Raw genomic sequence first — 12,217 nt, 5'->3', positions numbered from 1 at the left:
CTGTTACTAGCCATCTCTAAAGTCCCTCATCACCAAGTTCTTTGAAAGAGTTGTTTATATTTGCTGTCACTTCTTCAACTCCTGTTCACTCTTCAGCCCACTGCAATCTACCTTTTGCCTCATCATTCCTCTGGAAATGCATGCACCAAAGTCATCAGTGACCTCTCTCTTGCAAAATCATAGTGACACTGTTCAACCCTTACTTTACTGTCCACTCTGCAGCATGTGACACGGTGACCACTCCTTTTTCCTAAAATATTCTCTTTGCTTGGCTCCTGTCAGAGCCTCCTGCCCTCCTTCTGCCTTGCTGACTGCTTCTCTGGGCTCTTCTTCCGAGGCTGGTTTCATCACCATCCTCGTTGTCCTGGGTTTTCTCAGCATCTCACTCCACACTCTCTCCCTTGAGAATCTCATCTGCTTCCAATGTCATCCATGTGGTGATGGCTTCAAAATCTTTATCTCCAGCCCAGATTTGTCCCGAGCTTCAGATCTGACTATCCAAATGCTTTTTGCAAGCCCACTGGATACATCATTGTTCACTTCAGATTCAAGAACAATGTCAAATTTATCATCTCTCCTGCCCAGACCTATTCCTTCCTCTCCCTTGTTCCCTGTCTAGGTTAATGGTACTATCATTCGCTAGCTGCCCAAGCTAGGGATCAACATTAACTTTTGCCTCCCTCACCCTCCACATCTAAACCATAAGTCCTGTTGATTCTCTTTCTTAAAATACTCTCTCCACTAGTGTCTCCAACTCCCAGTCTTGCCTCTCTCTATTCCTTTTGTGCCCTGCAGAGTGACTTTTTTTTTTTTTTTTTTTGTGAGGAGATCAGCCCTGAGCTAACATCCGCCAATCCTCCTCTTTTTTTTTTTTTTTTTTTGCTGAGGAAGACGGCCCTGGGCTAACATCCGTGCCCATCTTCCTCCACTTTATATGGGACGCCGCCACAGCATGGCTTACCAAGCAGTGCGTCGGTGCGCGCCCGGGATCCGAACCAGCGAACCCCGGGCCGCCGCAGCGGAGCGCGCGCACCTAACCGCTTGCGCCACTGGGCCGGCCCCTGCAGAGTGACTTTTTTAATATATAAATTTGATCATTCTACTCCCTTGTATAACACACTTCAGTGGCATCTCACTGTCCTCTGAATAAGGCCCAAACACCTTGGCATGTCACTCAGAGCTCATCACCGACTGCCCCTGCCTGCCTCTAGAGAAGCACCACCTAATAGAACTTTCTGTAATGATGGAAATATTCTATATCTGCACTGTCCAACACAGTAGCCACTTGCTACTGAGCACTTTAAGTATGGCTAGTGCAATTGAGGAACTGCATTTCTAATTTTATTCACTTTTAATTAATTTAAAATTGGCTACCATATTGGACAGCGCAGCTCTAGAGCCTCATTCCACCCTGCCACCCTCTATGGTCCCCCAGAATCTCTATGCTTTAGTGACACTATACTTCTTACAGTTCTTCAGTCAAGACATGCTCTCTTTCTTGTACTCTCTTTTCCTCTCTCATCACCTGAATAACCCTTACCTAGGCTTCAGGACATGATATACCCGTTTTCCCAGGAAGTCTTTTCTTATTCCCCATGCTGAACAATGTGGCTTCCTTAGAAGCCTCTGCTTACCCCCATTATAGTACTGATCATCCCCTGGGGTAATTGTCAATCTTCTTGTCTGTGTTCCCAGTAGACCAGGAGCTCCCTGAGAGCAGGGACTGGGTGACATTCGTCATTGTGTTCCAAGCACAGTGCCCACAGAAGCCATTGCCTTGTAGACTTATAGGCTTATAGACATTCAGTATATGAATGACTGGGTTGCTTTACACTGGAGAATCAGTCCTCCCCTGAGCTGTATTAGGTCCGTCTTTGTTAAAGACAGGCATTCTCATAGGTGGGGTTGGTTACAGTAAGGACCAAAAGGGGTTAAATATGCCACAACCTTTGTTGTGTTTCCACAAAATACCAACTTGCTGAACTAATAAAAGGCACTTCTTCCCTGATGGGCTGGTTAGGGCATCTAACAGTTTAAGATACTCGGCACTTTCCAGGAAACTTAATGCAAGAAGCCAAGCCTTTCTGGCATTTGTTTTACTATTCTCTTTTTATTCAAATGTCCCCAAAAGTGCAGTTAAGACAATCCCAGGCAAGAAAAGGGGACCTGGGACATCACACCCACTGGCTGGGCATCATGGTAAATAAAAACCTTAATGTTTTTTCATTTCTCTGTCATTTTTTGAAAAGACAATGTCTCCTGGTATAGATAGATGACATGATATTAACTAAAATAATAACCACAACACACTTTAAGCTTCATGAAAAATGGTACAAAATAAATGAAATAGAGTATTAGTAAATATGAATTAATTCATTATCTAGGTAGAGTCGGCTTTGACTATTTAAATGCCATATTGGTACAAACATTGCTCTTGCCTTGTTTTTAAATTACTATTAAATAGCAGAAATCACTGACTGACACTCCAGCATCTTGCCATTACTTAGCATGACATTTAAAATTGCATTTTGACATCTTTAAGAAATGAGTTGTTTTGCTCTTTTTGATGATTCATTTTGAAAAATGGAGTCAGCTACCCTGGAAAGCACTAATTCAACCTATGACTGATCACCGTAATTAGCTCAGTCTATATTAAGAAAACACTTCCGTTACAGTATTCACTCATTTATTCATTCAAAAATTATTAAGTTCTACTTCCAGCTCTGAAGTAGGCTATTTTGTTAGATCATCACCAACTGGCCTCTGCCCGCCTCCAGAGCAGCACTGTCCGAGAGAACCTTCTGTGAGCAGACAAATGGCCTCTGCACTGTGGGGAAGGGGATACAAAATGCGTAGGAAATGGCCCCTGCCTCCGGAGCTTCAACATCTGTAGGTAAATTGTTACCATGATGATTAAAACAATAACAACGACAATTCAGAAATGTATTTAAGTTGCTTTGGGAATGTAAGATATTCCCTTGAATTGAGGTAAAGTAATCATAACAATGATAATACCTTTCCTTGCTACCTCTCATGGTCATCGTGAGAGTCAGATGGTTCATGTATGTCAGTCACTGAATGCATACGGCTATGCCTGCGATGTGCCTTCACTGAGCCAGGTTCAGCTGGGTTTGGAGGATACTGACAAAGTCCCTGCCCTCTGGGGTGGGTGGAAGTGCCTTGCTGAGGTTACTAATATCTTATCTTTTTCTCCAAACCTGGTCCCTCCTAAAAGTCCAGGAGGCAATGGCTTCTGTGAGTGACTGAACGGGCAGCTCAACTCAGGGATTAAGAGCGCCCATGTGGCAGCCCCCAATCTGCACTCCTCAGACGTGCAACTTTGGCTAATTACTAGCCTCTCTCTGCCCCTTGGTTTCATCATCAGTAAAACGAGCATATTAGCAAGCATCACGTGGAGTTGTTGAGTATATTAAATAAAATCATGTGTCGAAGAGCCTGACACACTGTCAGGTAGCCTGGAAGTGGCAACTACTGCTAGGGTTTCCTCTGTCTGTTTGCCTCCCTCCGGGTCCTTATTCAAAGCCCTTATCCACAGCCCTAAAGCAAAGTCACGGAGCCTTGTGCCGAATGGGGAATTTTACCTAAAATAAACCAGAGAGACAAAAGACGCCTGGCATGAGGAACACTTGGAGGAAGCAAAAAAGGATAGGCCGGTTCCATTTGCCCGGATCCCCTCGGCGCCTGGCATCTGGCATTCTGGCCCAGCCAGTGGAACTAATTGCCTGACAAAAAGACGGACTGGTGACTTGGGCTCTGAAATTAAAATCACTTCAAGCACGTCCTGAGCGCTTCACAAACAAATTATAAGCAAATCATTTTTGCTCATCCAGGCTTTGCATGCCTGTTAATTTTGTGCAGGCGCTTTGTCAAGATCCACCAGAGGACAAATGATTTGGAGAAGGATAATGCAAGCAACAAAAGAGTGAACAGTACAACCGGCCAAGCGTTAGAATGTTCCTGATATTTAAGTACAAATCCTCTTTCTTACTTATCCACGAACCCCTGTCACCAGTACAAAGAATACCTCGTACAGGCAGTGCTGGTTTACCTGGCAGGCTAGAACCAGAAGTCTCTATTAACTCTAAGTCCTTTTATGTCTTTTTCTCCGCCCCCTCACCCCAGCCCTGTGGCAACTGGAGGAGAAGTGAGAACAGGAGAGCACGGCAGGTGAAGGCGGGGGCCCTAGAGCCAGGGACTGGAGGCAGACAGAGCAGAGCCAGAGTTCTGAAGCTCTAATCAGCAGTGTGCCCCCACACATATGCCGCAAAAGCAAAGGCTACTTTGTCATCGCTTCCTGGAGACAGGGACACCAGATCCTTCAGGAGCTTGAGTGATCTTAAGAGCAAGAATTCTCACTTGGGCTCCACGGATGGGCTTCAAGAGTTGTTCCAAAAACCCCTGAGAGAGTTTTCAAAATAGTGTGAACTTAGCTGCTTTATTCTGGAGGAACAAATTCTGAGAATTCAAAGGCTTTAAAACCACACTCTTCCATAAGTTAGCCACTACTCACGTGTGGCTGTTGAAACACAGCCAGTCCAAACTGAGATGCGCTGGGTCAGATCACCTCATTTTGAAGACTTAGTATGAAAAAAAGAATGCAGGCTACTTCATTAATAGCTTTCCACTCATTACATGTTGAAATAAGAATATTTTGGTTACGTTGGATTAAATAAAATTCCATTTCACCTGTTTCTTTTTACTTCTTAAATGTAGCTACTAAGAATTTTTAAATCATATATATAGGCCTTGCATTTATGGCTCACATTGTATTTCTATTGGGCAGAAATTCTCTAAAAGGTTAAGAATGACTTAAAGGTATAAAGATGGAACAGTGAGGGGGGCCGGCCAGGTAGCACAAGCGGTTAAGTGCGCCCGCTCCGCTGCGGCGGCCCGGGGTTTGCTGGTCTGGATCCCGGGCGTGCACCGACGCACTGCTTGGCAAGCCATGCTGTGGCGGCGTCCCGTATAAAGTGGAGGAAGATGGGCACGGATGTTAGCCCAGGGCCAGTGTTCCTCAGCAAAAAAAGAGGAAGATTGGCAGATGTTAGCACAGGGCTGATCTCCTCACAGAAAAAAAAAAAACAAAAGATGGAACAGTGAGGGAAACTTAGGAGGAGAAAACAGCTTTGGAAAGAAACAATTATTTGGTCAGATTCTGTCAGTCAAGACAAAATATACAAGTGTTTTTTATGTCATGCAAGTTCAAACTGCCAGCCATGGGCAGAGAGAGAAGAAATAGAAGCAGGGACAGCAGTTTGAAATTGCAACCAATTGGAAAACTACGCAGAACTGGAAGAAGGAGTGGGTTGAAACTAGCAAGGAACCTTCATCTGATACCAGCTTTTACTGATGCTGAGGTGATAGAAACTGCTTTAAATTCTAGAAAGTCAAAAGACACTGGTGAAGATTATAGTGGAAAGGAAGAAGTTATTTTGGAAAAGACTACGTTGACTTTTAGATATTGTAATCAACTTGCAGAAAAGAAGCTAAAGAATAGAGTTGCCTACTCTTGGGCCATTAGTAAATAGGAAGTAATAATAGTGAAAATCAGGAATTTATTAAAGTAAACAGTTTCTGGTATAAATCATAAGATCAGAAGAGATTTGACCTAAAGATAATAACTTACTCCAATCAATAACTAAAAGATGCTCTCCAAGGGGTCAGCCAGGTGGCATAGCGGTTAAGTGCGCGCGCTCCGCTGCGCTGGCCCGAGAGTTCGCAGGTTCGGATCCCGGGTGTGCACCGACGCACCTCTTGTCAAGTCACGCTGTGGCGGCGTCCCATACAAAGTAGAGGAAATGGGCACGGATGTTAGCCCAGGGCCAATCTTCCTCAGCAAAAAGAGGAGGATTGGCATCAGATGTTAGCTCAGGGCTGATCTTTCTCACAAAAAAAAAAAGATGCTCTCCAAGATAGGGTGGTCTCCAGGGATACGACAGTTAGCTAGCCATCATGAAACTTCCATAACATGGCATCTGCCTAGAAGTCACCAATGTGTGGAGTCTGGTCCTCTGCACTGTGGTCTCAGAAACTAAGTCTTGTCAGTGCCCTAAAGACCAGCCCAGTGATCCTCAAATTATGATGCTGATGCAGAAGCATCAGCAGCACCTGAGCACTTGGTAGAATTGCAAATTCTTGAGCCTTATCCCAGACCTAGTGAAGTAGAATCTCTAGGGGTGGGGCCTGGCAATCGAGATTTAATAAGAGCTGCTTGAAATTAACTAAGCACACGCTCAGGTGATGAAGGTGATTCCAACGCATGCTCAAGTTTACGAACCACTAGACTAATGACCACTGGACTAGAAACAGAAAACGTATTCACTGATAATCATAAACTGAACTGTCATATGGACTAAAATTCACGTTCATAAAGCTAGTACAATCTTTTCCTAAGAGACAAATCTACCTGGGAAGCTGAGCCAGTAGATTTGGTACCTGAAAATGAAAAGGCTGCTTGGTGAGCCTGAAACCAAAGCAAAAAGAGTCGATGTATGATTCAAACTTTTCCATTCTGTTTTTGATTTCCATTTCAACCCCCACTCCCTGTGAGGATGGGCTCATTCCTGCTGGACAATAGTAGGTGGTAAGGAGAGGAATCTGAAGAATACTCTAGTACTATTACTCCCATCCCAAGCCAATTACACAGTCCACTAGCAGAATGTGTTCTACCAAACCCCAGATTGAAGTTCCCTTCAGTTAATGATATTAACAAGAAGACATCATAGATTTGCCAACACTTGATTTATAGACACTGGTTATGACCAAAACAGTCCATACAGAAGCACATGGTACCCAGAAGTGTCCAGCAGATAGATCAACCTCTTTGTGAGTTTATTCTTTGCTACACAAATCCCTTCTAAACTCCTTTTCCCTCAAGGGAAAAGCTAACAGTCCACAGTTAATCCTTCCCTGATTACTTCTCTCACATATGGATTTTCTTGTTATAATATAATTACGGATTCCATTTGCCTAGGTAACTGAAAGTGATGCACTGAAACTCAGTCTTTTCCAAGACGTCTGCTTTACCTCCATCAGTGTCCTTGCCCTACCTCACTATTCACGTCCCAAGAAGGCAGAAACAAGGTACTCTCCAGCTTCTGTATCTTATTGGTTATGTGATTTGTCTGGGCACATTCAACCAAAATTTCCACCTTGTTATATTTTCATTTTCATTAACTCATCTTAATTTTAAAATATTTCCAGTTTTCATCTTCTTTCAAAAGCCTTCTATAGAAACCAAACTTTGACTTGTAATTTTTAAACTTTACGCATATTTTTATTTTTAATAATTCTAGTTTTTGTTAGCTAACACCAGTCCAATTCCCTCCTTTTACATAAAAGTTTCCCCTTTCCTTCAATAACCCATACACACCATCCTGTATCTCTGATCAGTGCTGACTGGAGACTATAATGTGTTCTGTTTCGTGTTGATCACCTACCTCTGGGCGACAAGTTTCTTCTCTTGAAAATGTTCATCCATATTTGAGCTGGACTCTGAAGCTCTTCCAACTTCTGGCCTTGAAAGAATACTACCTTCAAGACGTCATTGCTATTACCTCATTTTAATAATGGCGTTAAATCCTATCGCTTAACTCTCTGTTTTCCAAGAGCCTCTCTGGCACGTCTGTATCTCCTCTTCATCCTTATCTTTCTCTCTTTACATCTACAATAGTATACAAGCCCACATTCATAATGTGGTTCTATGTACTCTAAAGTGTCTTCTGAATCATCAAGAAAAACTGCTGTTCAATATGGGTTTGGAGTTGGTATGTGTGAACAGACTATGATTCTTAGAAAATTGACAATCCAGCTCTTCTAAATGAGAACCATATATTAACAGGAATATTTATTTAATGAAAATAACCCATTCCTGGACCATAAAAATGATAGCTCACATTGCAATTATAGAATGTAAATTATAGAGTATAACATATGAAACCAAGACTCAATCATCTATTTACTTTGTCATAGGCCTATCATTTCTGGCATCCGTTGACAATTAAATAATCAAAATCTTATGGAACTAGGTAATTCAAGAAAGCATTTGTGAGCTTTTGAAAAGAGACTCTGTCCTGCTCATCTTTGCTTGCACAGCAATAGCTCACAGTAGGTATTCAGTGGGAGGAAGGAAGAAAGGAATCTCAATCCTGCCAAGATAAAGATTTATTCATTTGTTAAACAAGTAATTATTGATATATTTTTATAGTAGTTAGAATTCCATCTCTTGTTGTGTTGGCAAGAACCAGTATCACTGAGAGGGAGAGAGATTAAGGGCACTGGCTAAAAAAAATAAATCAACGGTCTTGGAATATTCTGTTTTTCCCAAAGTGTACAATTGAGGAGTGGCCCCAGGGTGACATGGAGGAGACAGGTGTCCTGGATCTCTTTACAGACACACATTCTTGTTTTGTACTAGAGCCAGGGGCCAGATCACAGGCAAATTCTGTTTCAGATATGATATTTTGTTTAGCCACTTCAGGAAGAGTTCTGGCTAGAGGCACGAAAAGATGAGGAAGGGAAGAATAACTTGCTTGGACGATGGCCAAGAGGTCTGGGCTCCTCATCATAATTCAAATCAATGTCCAGAATCACAAAATCTCAGTTGGAAAGGCCCTCATGGAACTTCCATTCCAACCCTGCCCAATGCCCACATTTCCTCTACCCATGCCAGAGGAGCAGCCATCGAGCCTTTCCCTGAGCACACTGGAGAAACACGATCGTTTGAAGTGACCCATCCATTTCAAATTCTTGTTATTGTTGGAGTTTCTCCCTGAAATGAGCTGACATTTGCCTTTTTGAAACTTCTACCTGATGATTCTGTTACCTACAGCCACACAAGTAAGTCAAATTTCTCTTACACAGAGGCATGTCATATTCTTCCTGGATTTTTCCTTTAAGCTAAATAATCATATCCCCATGGACATACTATCCCACTTCGATTTATAAAAATCCTTTTTCAAGTTAATTAACACATCTATCACCTCACATATCTAGCTTTTTTTTTTTTTGGTGAGAACATTTAAATTCTACTCTCATAGCAAATTACAATTATACAATACATTGTTATCTACTATAGTCACCACATTATATATTAGATCCTCAGACTGTAGTCATCTTATAACTAAAAGTTCATACCTTTTTACTAACCTCTCCGTATTTCTCCAACCCCTAGTCTCTGGCAACCACTTTTCTACTCTGTTTCTATGAGTTTGACTTTCTTTTTTTTTAGATTCCACATATAAATGATACCATGTGTTATCCGTCGTTTTCTGTCGGGCATATCTTACACCATACACAAAAATCAACCCAAATGGATTAAAGACTTGAATCTAAGACCTGAAACTGTAGCACTCCTAGAAGAAAACATAGGCAGTAAGCTCCTTGACATTGGTCTTGGCAATGCTTTTTACCAAAAACAAAGGCCAAAAAAGCAAATTAAACAAGTGGGACTACATCAAATTAAAAAGCTTCTAAACAGCAAAGGAAACCATCAACAAAATGAAAAGACAACTTAGGGAATAGGAGAAAATATTTGCAAACCACATATTCAATAAGGAATTAACATTAAAAATATATAAGGAACTCATACAACTCAATCAAAAAACAAATAACCCAACTAAAAAATGGGCAAAGAACCCAAATAGACATTTTTCCAGAGAAGACATACAAATCGCCAACAGGTACATAAAAAGGTGCTCAGCATCACTAATTACCAAGGAAATGCAAATCAAAACTACAATGAGATATGACCTCACACTTGTTATGTACATTGGTACAACCGTATGGGAAATAGCATGGTGGTTTCTTAAGAAACTAAAAATAGATCTACCATGTGATCCACCAATCCCACTTCTGGGTACATATCCAAAGGAAATGAAACCATTATCTTAAAGAGATATCTGAATTCCCATGTTCATTGCAGCATTATTCACAATAGCCAAGGCATGGAAACAACCTAAGTGTGCACCAATGGATGAATGAATCAAGAAAATGTAGTATGTATATATGTATATATATATATGTAGTATGTATATATGTATATATATACACATATATACATACTACAATAAAATAATACAATAATATTCCATTGTATGTGTATATATATATATTATATATACAGATATACAGATATCTATAGATACAGATATATAGATATATAGATATCTGTGTGTGTATATATATATATGTATATATCTGTACAAGCAGCTTTAAAAAATAAGGAAATCCTGTCGTTTACAACAACATGGATGAGCCTGGATGGCGTTACGCTAAGTGATATAAAAATCGTTTTTAACGTGAGGTGAGTGAACCTGAACTCAATACTCATTTTGTAGTTTAACCAGCTCACGGTGTAGTGATAGTATCATTTCCCTTGTCAATGTCAGTCTACCTCCACTACTGATTTATTTCATGTGTATTATTTACCTTCCTGCATTATCACCATCCTGCATTATTTACCCTCTCCAAGTGTCAATTCCCATAACTGTACAATGAGAACAATAATAATATCAATCCTTAAAGAATTGCCACAGGCATTAGTACATAAGGCTTAGCACATAGAAAGTGCTCAATAAGAGTAAGCTATTATTATTATCTTTAAAAATTTAGGGAGCCGGCCCAGTGGTGTAGTGGTTAAGTTCATGCACTCTGCTTCAGCAGCCCAGGGTTCATGGGTTCGGATCCCAGGCATGGACCTATGCACCGCTCATCAAGCCATGCTGTGGCAGCATCCCACACACAAAATAGAGGAAGATGGGCACGGATGTTAGCTCAGCAACAATCTTCCTTAAGCAAAAAGAGGAAGATTGGCAACAGATGTTAGCTCTGGGCCAATCTTCCTCACCAAATAAATAAATAAATAAATAAATAAATAAATAATTTAGGGCCAAAAAAGGATGATTTTTCTCTTTCTAATGCTATTCCCAGCCTCCAAATAAACACAATTTGAAGATGGAGAATGAAATCTCAGTAATGGTAATGAAAGACGTGAGTAAGTTAGAAGGCAAAGACTTTGATGAGTTTATTAGTTAACTAATGATGCATAACAAATTACTCCAAAATTTAGTGGCTTAAAACAACATATCATATTAGAGTTTTGGGGGTTAGGAAGTCAGGTGCTAATTAGAGAATCTGCTACAAGCTCACTCATAGTTGCCGGCAGGACTCAGTCCTTGCTGGTTGCTGGACAGCAACATCAGTCCCTTGTCCCATATACAAGCCTCTCCCAGGACAGCTCACTACATAGCAGGTGGCTTTTCTCAGAGTAAGTGAGCGAGATGGAAGCCACAGTCTTTTTGTAACCTAATCTCAGAAGTATATCCTATCACTTCCACTGTTTTCTGTTTGTTAGAAATAAATGAGTAAGTCCAGCCCACGCTCAAGGCAAGAGTTGGAGGGACTGCACAAAGGCATGAACACCTGGATGCAAGGATCACCAGCAGCCATTCAGAGGCTGCGTACTGCAGTGAGGTGATGCCTTCTTGTCAAGAAGGGGCTGGGGAAGAGAACCACAAACACACACACACACACACACACACACTAGCTGTCTATTCTCAGACTCAGCTTTGAGTCTGAAAGGCAGGGGCTGTCATTGATAAGGTCCTACAGAATGTCAGAGAGGGAAAGGATCTTAGACATTATCTAAGTCAGCCCCTTCACTTTACACTTGAAAAAACCAAAACCCAGTGAAGTGTGCTGCCAGAGACCGCACATTAGCTTGTGGCAGATCTCTAGCCTCAACCCAAGCTGACTCCTGGCCCACTGCTCTTTTCACTACAGTTAACTTGCCATCTAATCCTGGGCAAGGGCAGCAGTTTTCACCAAAGTAGTAGCATTTGTTCTCTCTTTCAAAATTAGTGAATCACATCTGCCATTGAATTTCAAGGCCAGTGCCTATAAATGGTGAATTGTGGGGCCGGCCTGGTGGCGTGGCGGTTAAGTTCACATGCTCCGCTTCGGCGGCCCAGGGTTCGCAGGTTCGGATCCTACACATGGCTTGTCAAGCCGTGCTGTGGCAGGCATCCCACATATAAAGTAGAGGAGGATGGGCACAGATGTTAGCCGAGGGCCAATCTCCCTCAGCAAAAAGAGGAGGATTGGCAACAGATGTTAGCTCAGGGCTAATCTTCCTCATCAAAAAAAGAAAATGGCAAATTGATAAGAAGATATTTTTGGTTGTTTCTCCTCTAACCAC

The sequence above is a fragment of the Diceros bicornis genome, chromosome 24, assembly GCF_020826845.1.
Source record: "Diceros bicornis minor isolate mBicDic1 chromosome 24, mDicBic1.mat.cur, whole genome shotgun sequence".
NCBI lineage: Eukaryota > Metazoa > Chordata > Mammalia > Perissodactyla > Rhinocerotidae > Diceros > Diceros bicornis.
Note: the sequence above shows the minus strand (reverse complement) of the source record.